This window comes from Larimichthys crocea, chromosome I (genome assembly GCF_000972845.2).
Source record: "Larimichthys crocea isolate SSNF chromosome I, L_crocea_2.0, whole genome shotgun sequence".
NCBI lineage: Eukaryota > Metazoa > Chordata > Actinopteri > Sciaenidae > Larimichthys > Larimichthys crocea.
This window is the reverse complement of record NC_040011.1, coordinates 37,584,199-37,601,159: the sequence shown is the minus strand read 5'-3', so window position 1 is coordinate 37,601,159 and position 16,961 is coordinate 37,584,199. Positions and strand designations below refer to the sequence as shown.

General features: G+C 40.1%; 1 protein-coding gene and 2 long non-coding RNA genes across 5 annotated transcripts in view; 2 read left to right on the top strand and 1 right to left on the bottom strand.

Moving 5' to 3' along the window:
• LOC109141599 (uncharacterized) overlaps positions 1 to 5,356 on the top strand; it is an 81,068-nt gene extending 75,712 nt beyond the window's left edge. Inside the window, exons 6-7 of the long non-coding RNA XR_003462735.1 lie at positions 4,781 to 4,864; positions 5,179 to 5,356. This is a non-coding gene — a long non-coding RNA (uncharacterized LOC109141599). The remainder of the gene's footprint in view (positions 1 to 4,780; positions 4,865 to 5,178) is intronic.
• frmpd3 (FERM and PDZ domain containing 3) overlaps positions 1 to 6,046 on the bottom strand; it is a 79,278-nt gene extending 73,232 nt beyond the window's left edge. For all 3 annotated transcript variants that reach the window (XM_019272540.2, XM_019272543.2, XM_019272541.2), the window contains exon 1: positions 5,491 to 6,046. The gene's annotated coding sequence lies outside the window, so the exon portion shown is untranslated. The remainder of the gene's footprint in view (positions 1 to 5,490) is intronic.
• Positions 6,047 to 8,045: 1,999 nt separating this feature from the next.
• Positions 8,046 to 11,460, top strand: LOC113746303 (uncharacterized). The gene is made up of 3 exons (XR_003462736.1): positions 8,046 to 9,523; positions 9,730 to 9,782; positions 9,954 to 11,460. It is a non-coding gene; the product is annotated as an uncharacterized LOC113746303 (long non-coding RNA).
• Positions 11,461 to 16,961: the final 5,501 nt, after the last annotated feature.

Genomic DNA, 16,961 nt, shown 5'->3' with positions numbered 1-16,961 from the left:
TCCTTTGTGTTTTTGCTGTTGACAAATAAAAAGTGTGTGTTTGGGTGCCGGCTGGACAGAAAACACTGCAGTCATCTGTTTTCTATGAGGCTGCAGAAAGACATACACTGGACTAGATGGGAGTTTTGTGATGCCCAACCATTCAACGTTGTGGATATTTTAACGCAGCCTTTGAAGCTCTGCTGTGACAGAGAAGGGAACATAAAACCACAGTTAATAATGTAATTAGCTTCATAGCTCTTGGCTATGTTTGTACCCTGTGAAACAAAAAAAAAAAGTCATCAACATGGAGTAATGATTGTGCTTTTTCTTTGTGCATGTGTGAGTTTGTGTGTAAAGCATACATATTTATGTGCAAATGTGCAACATTGTAATTATGTGTGAGTGAGAGAGAATGCAAATCCTTCTCCCCAATAACTTCACATATCTCCCAAGGGATGCATGACCCCGAGCAATTTTCAGCCACAGTATGACTGTGGACATGAAGCCTCCATTTATGACCTGAGAGCTTTTAAAGTTGGAAAGAGATTTAGTTTTATGGGTGTTTGTGTTAATTTATTCAACTATTACTCTCTCTCTCTGTGATCACCCTGAAGTGAAATGATATGTACATCTCACAATGAATATGGGTAAACGTACATGATTAAGAACAAGATTAAGGCTGTGTTGAGTTAAACTATAGGCCTTTGTTCATTTCACTGGCAAAGCAGGGCAGTTACCAGCACAGAAAGCTTTGAAAAAAAAAGAAAAAAGAAAAGTTGAACCTGGCTCAATTTTGCTGGATCATAATGCGGTGCCATATGGCAAACACATATTGGTCAATTACTTTGTAACATCAGTGCCATATTTCTGCTGTTTACCTTGCAAATAATGGAATGATTGCCAGCGTGATAACTTCCCAGAGCTGGAAAATCTTCTTTCAGAATATTAGAAACTAGCCTGCAGGGTTTTGGTGTCTTATAAGACATAAATTTACATTCATGGATCTGTTATTCAAAACTGGACTTCCTGGATCATATTTTATTTCTCACCAGTTCCTGAATCCACTCACCTCTACTAAAACACCCCCTGGTGTTGTTTTAATACAGAGCTGTATTTGGTCTGAATGCAGGCCACAGTCATGCTCGTGGCTCTGGGAGGTTGTTTGGAAATAAATTCTCATGCCAGTATGTTTACAATGATAGCGCTAACGTACTGTAGTCAGTAATGTTTGAAATGTTTACCATGTTCATTATCCTAGTTTAGCATGTTACCAATGCTAACATTGGCAATAAATGCAAAATATGGCTGGAGGCTGATGGGAGTGTCACTATAGTCTGTAGGTATTTGGTGAGAAACCATTTTTACCTCATGGTGGCAATAAATAAAAAGCCAGGTGATTTAGTTATTACACTTTTTCCTGGAAGACATGAATGTGTGTACGTTTAAATTTTTATGGCAAGTTGTTGGACTTTTCTACAGGATCTTGACTGATTAATTGATAGTTTCTTAACACTAATTTCAATATAGATTTAACTTTAATAGATTAAATATGATTTTTTTTTGTTTCGCTGTTGGTTCAGTCATTTTGATTGTTGTATTTTTACAGTGTACAAACCAGTGCGGTTTTATTTTTTGCATTTGCTACAAGTGTTTTTGTCTTTTTTTCCCCAGTTGATAGTTTGGGATCCTGGCCAAGTTAAGAAATGACTTCACACTGCACTGCTCTGCTGCGGAGCACTAGCGTGATTCTCAGAAATGTGCTGGCACAAAAGACCAATTAATATGCATGTTGTTACTCAGATATTTATCGCCTCAGTAACACTGCCAGTTTATTAGTGAGCTTGTTTTTTTGTTTTGTCTTTTTTATCTTGTGTGCATCTGAGGCCAGATTGGCCCTCAGATACAGCAGCAGAAACCGCTGGTTGTCAGGGGTGACCACAAGAGTGAGCGAGCAAGCAAGCGAGAGAGAAAGAGAGATTTATTCTACAGTTTTCTAAATGGCTACTCTGTTCACTACTCGTGGTGAGTGCAGTCTTGCTAAATTTATCTAAATCAAAATAATAATAGTTATAATAGTAATAATAATACGTATAGTTCTGTTTCTCCTATAAAGTCTATTTATGTATCACAAAATAGCTACTTACTGTAATGGGATACGTTATTGATCGCTGCAGATTCCCTTAGGCACTTTACAAAAAACAACCTGATACAATTAGATTTATATAAACAGATTAAGTGTCTATCTATCTATCTATCTATCTATCTATCTATCTATCTATCTAGAAATTATAGGTTGCCATGGGAACTAACATAATAGTTGGATCAGTGTTGGATTTAGTCTTAGGCTGTCAGAGTTAAATGATCCTCTCTGTAACCACCAGCAACATGGTGACCATCAAGAAATAGTTTCACCTGACATGAAAGAGTGATGGAGTCCAAAAGTATTTCAAGGGTTTCTGTGATGACATTTAACTTCAGATCACTTTACACTGACATTCCACTACCATGAAGAAAAAGAGTTTTGCGGTACAACCAAAGATATAAAAAGTTTACAAAAATCTTGTTTGGTTGATAAATGAACATGATCTCATTGTAGATATTCTAATATTCCCCATCTCTAGCTTAACATTACAAATAATGGATAACTCTGGTGTTATTTTATCTGTTTAGTATCATCACTAAACATCCCGAATAGACCAAACCCAATAATCAAGTTATTTTTATAATAACGAGTAAAGTAAGTTCTTCTAACAAGTACTGGCTGTGTAACCATAGCCTGTGGCTGCATGCCACTGAACTCCATCAAAAACACAAGAAGAAAGATTGCGTTCACTGAAAAAGCCTGTGTAGTTTATCCTAACATGACTCTGCGGCTGCACAGTTCTCTACTGGGCAGACGTTATTTTACACTGCTGAAGGGAATAAACTATAATTCCAGTTAAGGTGTCTCCTAAACTCAACAATGAAGTTCAATGGTAAAGCTGCTTAAGCATGTGGTTGCACAGGTATTTCTCGTTTGCAGGATCAATTAATTGGTAGTTTTGGTCTTTTCATGAGAGTCAGGAGGTCATTTTTAAGAAAGCTTCGTTCTTTAATTTGACTCTTACATCATGTATGTTTTTAGATTGCACAGAGCTTTAATAGCTGGACGGCAATCATTTAGCTCAACAAGACTGAAGATAGAGATCAGTGTATTCGATTTAAAATCAACTCCAGCAGGGGAAAACAGTTGGTGTGAGTCTGTGCATCCTTGCGTATCTCAGTGTTCATGTGTCTTGCAACAGAGCTATTCACTTGTGCTTAACTATCAGTTTAAAACGTTTGTGTGACTCAAATAATGCATGTTGTTTACCCTCATTTAAATGCCCTCCTTTGTAATTGGTGTAATCTGTACGTTTTATTGAGTGCCAAGTCTGTTTTTATAATGTGCTTTTATAACCCTCTGCAGAGCTGCCAGTCTGTGCCAACTGCTTTTTCTTACATGTGAATCAGACCTTGCTACTTTGATACTGATTGTTTTTTGTCTTTTTTGAAAGCATGTCCAGACCCGGTATCGCTATGGTAGTCCTGTTATTCAGGACAACTCAATGAGCCATATTATGAGAGGTTTGTGCCTGTTTTTGCACTTGGGTAAAAGCTGCACCACAAGTTCTATTAATTTGTTTTATAACCTTGGGGCTATTCTGCTCTCTCTCTCTCTAATGACTAAGCAGAAGTTGACAGAGAAGATAAAATAGCGGCTGTGTGTGAGAGTACAACGAACAGCGAGATCACAGCAATGATTTCAGGGCTGTAACGTGCTTTTGATTATATTTTACACATCTAGAAAAGTGCGAATATGAACAATTAAATGTCATTTTTGGAGTAAAAGTTGTCTGTTAACTTCTAGTCCAGTGATGGCTGCGTGTATATATGTACATATCTCCTGCTATAATACTCCCATAATCAACCTACACATGAATTTTCTGCAAAAGAGCCCCCAATCAACCTCAAACATCCACTCCATCAAACGCCAGCCTAACCAGTGTCAGGTTGAGTGGCATCTATAGATGTTGCAGGCTTTAAAAATCAACCTTTAAATCAGCCAACATCCACTCTGAAACACACTGTATAATGGAAAATATCGATATTTTATGGCATATGCTGAATGTACAGCCTCTAGATCAATCATGGCATTGAAGAGAGTGCTCTCTCCTCATATGACTGCCAGCCTGCCTCAGTGATCTACCTGTCTCATTCCTCCTATTTGCTGCTGTCCACTGTCTTTGTAACTTGCTCAGCCACATGATCAGATCAGAGAAGCCTGGTCATCTAAGTAATGGCCTTCCTTCTGTTGATTCCTCCTGAGTCCACGGCCTTGCGATCAGTGATGTATGCTCCATGCAACGGCACCGGACAGCTCATCTCTCTCAGCCACAGGCACCTCTGAATAAGCACATCCGCCTTGGGCCAATCTGTGGAATGCACTCTGGGGCTGCTGCCTCTGCTTCCCCTCCGCCCCCCAGTTTGTAATTGACATCCACAAAAGAAGAAGAAAAGCACTATAACCATTTTAGACTTGTGTGCTGAGGCTTAATGGAGGTTTGAGGGTAGAAATCCTGTGTTGGCAAACTGACCTTTTCCATTTTCAGCTGGGGCAGCCACAGAAAAGATTGTCAACATCCTGATTGATTGTCAGTTTTCATTTTCAATCACATCCTCTGTATTAACCACTCATAGCTCCAACATGTGTTTTCTCAGTGTGCAACTGTTCAGTCTAATTATGCAGCAAATCACAGTTTCCTTTCTATGCCCCCAGGCTTCCACCACAACTTCCACCCTGCTTGGCTTGGTGTAACACCACACTCACACCCATGGGCTCTCTTCTTGCTCTCCAGCTACAGTAAGCATTCTTCAAACACTTCTGTGGCATTTCAGCCATCCCGACAAACCGTGAAATACAGCCTTTGGAATTTAATTGAAAAACTGGCCAAATGTGGCGTGTGGGATGAATATATGAATTGCAAATGAAGTACTGAGGAGCCAAAGCAAAGCCAAATGGTCACCCCCAAAAAAGAGCAGAAGCCCACAGGATATGGCACTCACATATATCATATGAAATGCCACAGACTTTCAATCTCTGTCTGTCTGTCTGTCTGTCTGTCTGTCTGTCTCTCTTTTTTCCTCTGTCCTGCTACCTCCCTGTTGTATCTTCAGCAGTGACATTTCCCAGACGTCTGATGGATATCGGACCATGTCCTCCAGGAGACATATTCCATTATCATGCTGCCACAGTGCTCATCCATAGACACATCTCGCTTTTAATCAATGACCATGCAGCACAGCAGCACAGCAGGAAAGACACACACAGCAAAACCTCCAATTAATAATCAAACCAACAGATGACACAGATGAATATCAAAGAAGTTAGTATATATATATATATATATATATATAGCTAATTCCATCACATGTGTGAAGATTAATACAGAAATCCAGCAGAGCAGCCCCAGCTGTGGTTCCTCTTACCTGCGTGTCTCTGTGGTGGTTCTCCTCTCTGTGACCGTGCTTGATGAAGACCCTTTACACAGCCATGCCCTCCTATATGGGCATGCATCTGTGGGGCAGATCAGAGGTCTGCCTCGTATCTGTCAGCCTGAAGAAGAGGCGGGATCAAGGATCAGAGAGTCCTCCCGGCAAGCAGCCCCGTCTAGCACATCTCCTTGTGTCTCCCGCTCTCCTGGGTCATTCCAGCCAGCCCCTCAGCAACTGCAGAGCCAGGGAGTGAGCGTTCAGGGGGGGATGGGAGGTGCTTAGAGGACTGAAGCGGACATGGAACGGCGATCACAGCACCTCCTCCTCCTACATGTCTGACTGCAGCCAGTGGACATGCTACAGCTGGAGTCTCCGTCCACCTCCCGTGTTCTCCCTGTGCATGTGTGTGAATGAGTATGTGAGCCTTTCTGGGTGTTTGCGCATCAGTACTGTGTGGATCCACTCTGTGCTGTGTATGAAAACAGAGTCTCTTCCCTCACTGTTAATGCTGCCGGTGACTCCAAGATGCTGAGGCAGTAAGAGAGAAAAAGAGAGAGAGAGAGAGAGAGAGAGAGAGAGAGAGAGAGAGAGAGAGAGAGAGAGAGGTGTGTGGGGGAGCGGGGGAGGGAGAGTATAAGAAAGGTTGTTTTTCCTCCTGCTCCATCTATCGGTATCAATTTAATAGGGGATGCATGGCAATGGTTGAGTTAATGAGTCATCCATACCCATACGCATGTCTGTGTGTGTGACACACAAAAAGAGATGTACCGCGAGTGGCATATTTACTTTGTACAGGCGCATTCTTATAAGTCCTTAGTGTGCTAATGAGCATGTTTTAAATTGATGGCTGAAAACTTTCTACCCTGCTATGTGCACAAATGCACACACCGCTTAAATGCACACACAGCCAAACAGAAGAGAGCAACACCCAAATACCAGCAGATCTCCTTGGGCTATCAGTATATCAACGGCCAAGAGAACCTACAACCTTAACAGGCTACCTGCCTCCCTGAATGCCCAGGGGGATCATATATCACACTTCAACACTGCAGCAGAGGATCCTGAGGAGAGGAGAGGAGAGGAGAGGAGAGGAGAGGAGAGTCATTTGATTAGAACGAGAACCAGGGAGAGAAATTTAGAAAGACAAGAGGTGAAATGTTGAGGCTCACTTTCACTGACAGTGTGCTCTGTTTTGTTCTCTGAGCATGCCTGTCTGCTCCGCTTTGACTGCCTGAAGAATTAAAGAGGGAGGCAGAAAGGGATAAAATGGAGAAGAATGGAGATCTGGAGATAGAGAGAAAGGCTTTTGAAACTGACAGAGTAATAAGCAGAGAGAGGGAAAGAGGGAGAGAGAAATGCAGGCATTAAGACATTTTCCCATCTGATAAAAAAAAAAAAGCGGCGACATTTACAAAGAACAAGAGGAGAATACTAAACAACCTCTTCATCTTTTTTTTTTTTTGGTTTGTTTTCTTCATTTCTTTCTGAGATGAGTCTTTCCTTATCTTTGCATCCTCCTAGTTATGTCTTTGGCTTCAGCAGAATCCCTTCTTCACCTTCTCTGCGTCTGGTATTAAATAAGGCGAGTCCCTGTTTTCAGCTTGAATTCAGGATTCATGTAGAAACAGCGGAGAGAAACAGCGGCTACCCTTGTCAACCTGACAGAAAGGGCTATCAACAATCTCACAGCGTCTCTGCGCCCTAAAAAATCTAGACAGACGTACATACTCGTTGCAAGCAGTGCCAAGCCAGTAAACAACTATGCTTGCAGCATTATGTGACTGGACAGTCAATTATAACTCCACTTCACATCAACTTTCTGTCTGTGCTTTCTTTCTAATCGACAGATTCTCAAAAGATGTGAGTGCATAACCAAAAACACTGAAATGGAAATGACACAAAACATGAAAAGGACATCATGCATCTGAAAGAACTCATTAGTTTAAAATGTATTCACAATGTGTCCATTGTAATTCATCCCACAGCAATTTAGTGTAGCCTTGCTGAATCCAGACGTGATCCTTCAGGGGAAACTGGCCTGCACTGACCTGGGGTCCGCTTTTGATAGCAATTCCTGGCGTACGGCTGTGTTAATCCAACTCTGTAATCTGCTGCTAAATCAGGCTTTAAGAGTGAGCCGAGGCAACGATTGAGGCAATCTTATGAAGAAGAATCAGCCTCTTGGAGTATGTGTGTGGGTAATTATGCATGAGGAAGACGGTTAGTACTGCACTGGATGTTGGCAGAGGACTAACAGATGGTAATTCTGTCTCTTTCCTGCACTTCTGGCAGACCTCTGGATTACAAATGCACTGGTACCTAAATTCATACACACACACACACAACCTGCTCATACACACACAAATGTGCAGCATCTACAGCTAATGCTACGCTGTTGTTCCAGTTGGAAGAGAAACTAGAAAATCCTGCCACAGACATTTAGCTTTTAGACTAAATAGTTCTCTTAACTGGTGCAAAGGTAGCAAGACTCAGGATCTGGAACAACAAGGTACACTTAACAGTTGAGACAAACAATCAATAATCTCAATTTATTTTTACTTTAATACTGGATATTAGTTCATAGTTTAATGTTTTTACATTAAATCCATTATATAATATGAATGGAAATTTAACTAGTTGAATATAACCGTACAGTGGTGTTATGGACTTGAGGTTCTTCTAAATGGTCTTTAGCCAGTTACAGACACTGGCTGTAGACATGACTTTAACATGACAACAAACAAGTTTAATTAAATTACTCGCAGATTGAATAGGGACAGCTGATTTGATTGATTTTAGGAGTAGGTGCTATTTGGATCTGACAGTAATGAAGCACAAAGCAGGTGATGCAGTACAGTAGTAAGCATAATATTGGCAGTAAGTAGTAAGCAGGTAAGTGGACAAGCAAAAGTTGACAAACATCTTTGTCATGATACAGTTTCTGTTAGCCTCAGTAGAGTTGAGCCTGGCAGCGCTGAAGGCTGATTCCAGGACGTCACAAACCCAGCCAAAGATCCGAGACTCCAAAATACAGGAAAGCACAAACACAACAGCTTGTCAACAGCCCCCCTGAAGGCCAGTGGTAACTGACACAGACTGAAGAGTCAGATGGCTGCCTGCATATATACTCACATAGTTTCTCTGCAAAAACACACTGGCATTTCTTGCACCCCTCTGGGATAATGAAATCAGTGGCATAAACCAGGTCCAGGCCAGTCAGGAAAAGCCAAAACTTGTCCTCCCACTTTATAACATTGCTGTAGTCCAGGAACGCCTCCTTGACCAACTGGCTCATGTCAGAGGCTTACACTTCCAAGCAGGCAGACTAGCAGAAAGGCTGGCCCTGAAGATGTCCATGAACTGTCTCATCCAAACAACACTCCAAGACTCCTTCTAAGAGCAGCAGAGTCTGTCACTGTGACGGCAACGTCCAACTGTCTTACTCTAACGCCAGACTCCAGTGAGAGAAGCAGGCATATCAACCTCGACATCCATGATGTCTGTCAACGCGCACATGTCTGTAAGTGATCTGTATCTTAGTTCCCCAACTGAGCTGTACTAAGCCATGAATAACAGCAAGTTAAGGACACAACACGAAAGAAAGAAAACACATAATTGGACAATAAAAAAAGAACACAGCTTCCACCAATTTAACTGAGTATATTGTGTTTGCCAAACTGGGCTGATTTAATAAAAATCCACAGGACATAAAGATGCATTAGCATGTCAGCCAGCAAAAGGTTTCTTTATTTTTCTTTGCACATGCCAAAGTGGAAGCCTGGCAATCAAACAGCCTCCACAGCTAATTATTATGTTATTATAGTAGTATTATAGATAGATTAAAACACAAACAAAAACAAGCCTTTGCAGCATACTAGAAAGTGTTCTTCAGTTTAAAGTGTTCTTCTTCACTACAGGCAATAAAAAGATTCCCCTCCACACCAAACCTGCAATATCCTGAGAGAGAGTACAGCCGAGAGAACATCGGAGAACAAGAGCACAGCAAATCAACCTGCTGACACCGAATGTGAGTTTCAAAACCAACGGAAGTTAAAATGAAAATACATTTCGGTGGCATTACTAAAGGGGGGAGCAGAGCCTGCCTGTACTTTGCTTTGTGTTCTGCTGTTTTCTGCTTCACTTGGAGAGAAAATGGCTTCTCTGTCAGAAAAGAATCTCCGCTGCCCTGTCTGCTGTGAAATGCTTTGAGAGTCTTGTTCTCCTGTCATGTAGCCATGACTTCTGTGAAGACTGCCCAAGGAGCCAGCAGAGGGAGAAACAAACATGTGAGTGTCCACTTTGTGAGAGAAGATTTTCAAAGGAAGATCTGCCTTTAAACTTGGCATTAAAGAATCTGTGTGAGGGCTTTTTACAGGACTGAACTTCAGAGGACCTGTGCAGTTTTCAATCTGAGCCTTCACTCTGACAAACTTAAACTCTTCTGTCTGGACCTCCAGCAGCCAGTGTTTCACATCTGCAGAGAATCGAAAATACACAGAGGCTACAGATTCAGACCCATTGAAAAAGCAGCACAGGATCACAGAGAGGATACTTTGCAGAGTTTGCTCTTACAGGGCTAACTGGAGCTTGTTCAGAAAGTTGAACTGAAGTTCGATCGAACTGTGGAACATGTTAGGGTCCAGGCCTGACACACAGAGTGGCAGATTAAGAAGCAGTTTAAGAAGCTTCAACAGTTTCTAGATGAGGAAGGTCAGATTGACTGCCTAGAGGGAGGAAGAGGAACAGAAGAGTCATATGATGAATGCTCTAAGAAGTTGGATATCCGCTCTGTCAGACAAAGTCAGAGCCACAGCAGAAGAGCTGAAGACATCTCATTTCTGCACAAGGCAGCAGTGATCCCTGCATCCACAGTCACTCTGAGGAGCTCTGACAGATGTGGCCAAACACCTGGAAAGTCTGACCTTCAACATCTGGGACAAGATGAAGGAGATGGCATCCTATAATTTGGGAACTAAACACTCCAGGGACTTTCACTCAGGAGCTCACAGCTGGGATGTGATGATGGAGACAATATTTTCACAGGAAGGGACTCATACAGACTGGATTATGGAGAATACAGTCCAGTAACTATGTTGCATCAAAAATATGTATTGGGACAAATATGCAGGTACAATGGCAGACAAGATTAAGGAAGGAGTAATGAGATAACAGCTTGGTGTTAAGGAGGCACATTAAAATAAATTACACTGTGGGCTTTTTAATAATCACAGGGTGCTTTAATATTTTTTACTAGGTAATAAGAAAGGAAAATTATTAAAATGGCATATCAGTATTGATACTCAAATTATTTCAAAATGATGATATACCTAATGAATCCAGTTTGGGAAATTACAGTGTAAAACATTTGTAATTATGGAGTGATATTAAATGCTGACATAGTGTACATTATTGTTGTTGCTGGGGAACAAAACCTTTTATAGATTATTATAAAAAAACTAATTAAGACATGTAGTTTTGTGGCCCAGTGGAAGCTCTATCTGATGATCAACATTGAGTTTTTATGTCCTGTCCCTTATCAAATTAAAGTAATTAAAAAAGGCATATACATATATTCTCTAACTTCACTGAGGTTTATTGAACGTCACATAATATAAAGAAAAGAGTGGTGAGCTATTCATCACTTACAAATGGCATGTTAATTTTATCTATGCTTCTGCCAACTTTTTTTGGCATGCATGAGTAGCTGAGGTACTGGATGTTACCTTTTAGTGACACTACACAGATGTAATGTTGGATACAGTTTCTTATTACAGTCTAATCATGTAAAGTAAATCATTTGCTTGTTAGTGTAAGCAGTGCAGTCCATCTCTATGTAGGAAACAGGATGTGTCTTTATCAGCTTGAAAACAGATGTCAAAGTGTGAACAGTAGTAGATCTGTTCGCTTAGATATGTGGCTCTCAACTGAGATCAGAAGCATCTGAATAAATATAACTCTCCCACACACATGCTAAAATGGTCTTTTGGCTCGAGCTAATATAATTTTCTCCTTTCAGGTGTGTGCGGTAAAAGTCAAAAAAAAGAAAAGAGAAAATGCAAATGATGAACACCAACCTGTGGATGTTTAAATTTCTTCCCATAAATCACCTTTCCATTTACACAAGGCTTGAAAACTGAGGATTTAAATGCTAAGAATGACTCTGATCTGAGTCCACACAGATACAGACTCCTAACAAATCCAAAGTTGTGTCGGCGGTGACCTTGACAGAGAGGATCTAACAGCAGCTTTCACATAGAAAATGCTGATTGTGATCATAAGACTTGAAAGTCTTTGATCTCTACAGCATAGAGGCTTAACAGTCAATTAACCCTTTTGATCTTGCCTGATCCCTGTGGTTTCAACACTGTATAGCCCCTACATAAAGTACATACTGCACACAGATATGCCCGCTACAAGATAATGACTCCATCATCTGCTTCAGCGATCAAATTTGCACTGTAGATTTATGAACACATGTCGATCTTCCTCATCATTTTCAGGGGTCAGGTGTTACACAGTCTGGTGTCGGCAGTTCGGTGCATCTATTGGATTTCATGACTGGCTAAGCAATGAAAACAGAATGAGCTATGAGGCTGTTAATAGCCACGTTGACCCTAGGCTGAACTGACACCCAGCTGTATTGCTTAATGGCATATTGACTAACTGAAGACAAAGGCTGAAGCATACTTACAGAAAAGATAACACATCTTTTTTTTTTTTTTTTACCTGTAAAGGAGTGCATCTGTTAAGAAATATTAAGTATGAGGGACTTGCTCTTTTCATAAAATGTATTTCTGTGCTTCAAAAAAACCATTTTTTCCCTTTAATTATTAAATGGCAAACTGGAGCTTTTATACTGCAGGCCTTAATGTTGCTAAATGTGTGAAGGGATCTGCCATCAGAAGTTGTTAGTACCTGTAGTAAATGACCGGTTCATTATTAATTATTTTGAAGTTGACCTTTTCGCTAGTACATACAGTACAAGGCGGCATGTTAAATTTGAGTGTGATGAATTGATCAATTTATTTCTCTCGGATATGGATAGAAATGTAGTTCATGTTCTGAATGCTAAAAAGACACCTTAACAACCACCTATTAATAACCACAACAGTCACGATGACAAAATATCTAGGCAGTGTTTGAGCGCTGTCATGCATGACACACAGATATCTGCACACTGTAATGCTCCCACGAACATCTATTAGTATACTACCATGTAATGTTCCAGGCACAAGCCCGTTTTCAGACACGAGACAAACGTAGAGATATACTTTTACGTTCTTATTCAAAGAGATCACCTGACATGATGTGATTACAAAATGATTAACCAAAATTTAAAAGAAATACCTGAAGTACTGAACACTGTAAGTATGATTCATATGTGCAATATGGTTTAATCCACCTATACCAATACACCATAACAGTATCATCAGGTAAATAAACAATCTCCATGGCATAATGCATAGTAAAAATACACAACTCCCCCAAAAGACATGTCATATATACACATAGAAACACAAGAAATATACAAAGCTTCATAGTACACTTACAGTAAAAGGTACACTTATCTGTCAAGCCAGAGACCAAGCTTAATCAGGGCGTCTTAAATATCACATGAGTAGAACATCAGGTGTGAGCCATCATAACATAATGCGATAACAAGAACAAGACAGGAAAAGGAAAAACATAACCTAAATAATTTAGAGGAACGTGTACTAATCTAAAAATATAGAATGAGACTGAAACAATGCCACAGAAATGGTGCAACAGAGCAAAACAAGTGCTCTGTAACCCACAAGCTGGGGATTTAATGTCAGCATCAACATCAGGAAATCATAAAAAACACAGCAGACTGACCAGAGAGCCACTATAGGTATGGCCACAAGTTAAAGTCCTTATTTGGAGTGATCCTGAAATGTATGATCATGTTTTCTGACAGTTACCTCGCTTTTCCCAGTGCAGCTGTGTTCATATCAATTCAAAGTCAATTAAAATTTCAGATTAGTCAGGTTCAAATTACCTATGTTCAGTTAAATTCAAATTAGCTCATTAGTCTGTAATTTGGCAAGTGAAAATTGGTTTGCAGACAGAATTCACAATAACAACAACACACGTTAAGAGCATAACAAAACATGTAACACTTCACCAAAACATGTAGCTTGCCATTCACACATATGCTTTTTGTCTAGGTTTAGTTCAATTCAGCCACCAGTGGGGACAACCTGGAAAGCTGTGAATGTTTTTGCAAGATTTCATTTCTAAATCTTACAGGGCATTTCTTTCTGTCAGCTTTAATAGTTTGCGTTGAGGCTACAGAAAGAGTCTCTAAAGAAAGATAAATCATTTGTTTTGTAGTGATGCATTGTGTTTCCTGCTTTATTTCCTCTATGTATCCTCAATTCTCCACCAAATCCCAGCAAGTCAGAAAGAACAATCGTGTAGTGTAGTGTAGTGTAGTGTAGTGTAGTGTAGTGTAGTGTAGTGTGTATGTGTGTGTTTCTGTTTTAGGTTAAACCAATTGTGCTGCACTAAAGCGATAAAAGAATATGGCTCAGGGCACTGTCCTTTGAAAAAAGAGTCAATCCGTGTTGTCCACATTAACAGACAATGCAAGATATCTTTCTCTATAGGCCTTTGCCCAGGCATATCAAGGACTTTGCTGTTCTGGGAATATATCTAAAAATAGCCTTTGGGACTCTAACCAGTCAAAGAGCAGCACATTAGATATACAGACACAAAGCAAGCATGTCCGTACAGAGCCTTAGGCCCTGGGGATTCTGGGTCCCAAATCAATCTGAGGGTCTTTTTGAACCTACACAAAACGTTCTTGCACCCCCTCCCTTTTGTGAGAACAGCAGGAGAGCTGGTTATAGCTGATTACAATTGGCACTCTTGCAGAGCCGAATTCACAGGCTTGCACCGTGTAGACTGACAAATGCTGGCTAAACTTCCTGTCAGGAGATGAATCAGCTTGAGGAGCCCCCCCAGAAAAGAATACCTCCAGTAGTCTGTGTAACAGCTTGAAAGACTACATGTGGTGTGGGCCCCTTCAAATAATTGAGCCAATCAGATAATGTGATAAGAAAGATGCATTCCTTCCATTCAGTATTAAGTTTCTGTTTGTTTGCTATACTTGGTTGCTCACTGTTTTTAATCGCTACATCAAAATTTGAGCTTGTTGTTCAAGATATATTGTGAAATGTAGGCATTTCATCACAAGGAGATAATGAATTCTCACAAATTAAATTAGGTAAATGATCTTCGGCAAGATCGCAGATAGTGATGATCAAGTGATGTGAAAAGTTGGTCGTTAAACACGCAGTTAGCCGACAGTTCAGTCTCATTTCAATGACCTCAGCAGTCCTGTGCTCAGCCATTGTTTCACATGCTTTTTAACTCCTCTAATCTCAAGATCCTGACTTAATCATCTTGTTATCTCGAGATCAAAAATTAATGGTTTTTCAAGGTTACAACTTCAGTTTAATTGCTGTTACCTTCATGAAAGGCGACTGCTGTGGACCTTACAGCGGAGGCACACTGTAGACATATTAATGTGCTAACAGTAAGACAGTGAGGTCACAACTGATCATCGTGTTACATTTTAGACTGAATTAAACATAAACAACATAATTAAATACTGATTCCAACAATACAAAGTTAATCTAAAAATAATTAAAGGTCACTTTTAGAGTTTTTGTTGATGTCCTTGGTGTGATGTGATGTGATTTTTAATTGACTGCAGAAGGTAAATACTTTCATTGGTTGTGATGTGGCGTTAATAAGCAATTAAAGAGGAGAATAAGAATATCACAAGCTGCAGAAAACAATACGTTTTGAAGCATTTAAAATAAAGCCAGACGTAGCAAATATGCTCAACACCTTTGTTTGGCCTCAGAGATTCACACAATAGTGTTCAGTTTTTTCTTCTTTTTTTAACAATGAAAACTCCACAGGGAACCTTTAGGTGGTGATGTTAAGATAACAAATAGATTTTTTAATCATTGCTTTGTTTGTGAGTGAAAAGACCACTTTATCTTAAAAGACAGCCATTTCCTAAAACAAACATTAGCTTGCTGCGTGTTATTGTAACTAATGGTTTGATCAATGTTTATCTATTCTGTAAATAGAGATTATTTTGAAGGGCCAAGGGCAAACTCCCAAATAATCAGCACACAGAGCAAAGAGTGGGAGTGGTAGTTGGAGGGACATTGATTCGTCTGTCAAATAATAGTCTGCCCAAATCTGTTTCCTTTTAGTACTTCTAGTGGTTTCTTTTTAAGGACCAGTTTGCAGTGTTGCATCTAGCAATGTTGCTGAGTGCAACCCCCTCCCCTCACCCTCTCCTTCCAAGCATGAAGGAATAAACTGTGGTGGCAACAAATGTGTAAAAAACCAGTAAAGCTCCATCTAGTGTTTAGTTGGTCTGTCCGGATGTTGCCACAGTAGCACATACTGTAGAAACCAAGTGGCAACCTCCGTGGCTGTGAAGTGAAGCCAGCATTGAAGTTCCAGAACTGCAGTTCCACGAACGCCCACTTGAGGCTGGCTACAGAAGTCGATCTTCATATGCTCCTATAATAAAATGTCCAACTTCAAAGCAGAAATAAATATGTTTACAGCCTGGTACAAAAAGTGGTTTTGGTCTCTATAGCTAGTTTCCCGGTTAATGACAACTGTACTGAGTCTGAATTTCTATTTACCCCTTTTCAAATTATAGTAAGGCTTAAAGTCATGCATAACTAACAGTGGGCCACATTAAATGACAGGTAAGACTCATTCTACGGTAACAAAAAAATTCCTTTTGTGATTACATACTAATAAAAACATATACATGCATATTAAACTTAATTTCTGCCATATTCTGTAAATAGAGCTTCCTGAATCTCACACTGAACCTTTAATGTCATGTACTTCTATGAGCATGTGTCATCATTTCCATTATCATCCTTGGCACTGTAATTACATTATTCCTGTCGCAGACTATAACCGTGACTAAATTCCATATGTTCGTATTTATCTGTGGCAATTTAGAATAATGACCTAAACTCTTTTGGTACAAAACCAACAAGCAGATTGTTGCAGTCCGTCATCCTCCAATGCCCTCAGTCGATCTACAGTAAACCACTCTGACTTGAGCCATCTGTCTGGACCAGCTACTGGCACTATCACTGTTAACCTCAGGGCTCTTCTCTCACATCAAGACAGTGATGTCACATGATGACCTTTATAACTCTACTTCTACCCTTGGATTAGTTAATACTCATGTGGAGGCCGACGTTGCTCTAACTATGACAACATAAATTTGAGGTCAGTGAACTGTCCCAAGGTACGAAATCTAGTCATCTATGAATAAATGACTGTGACAAGAGAAAGGGCAGCCAGTCGGAACAATAGTTAGAAATTAGACTATGTTAGCGGCATACAAGTGCAGTGCAGAGTGTGGAAATTATTATTCCATAATGTAA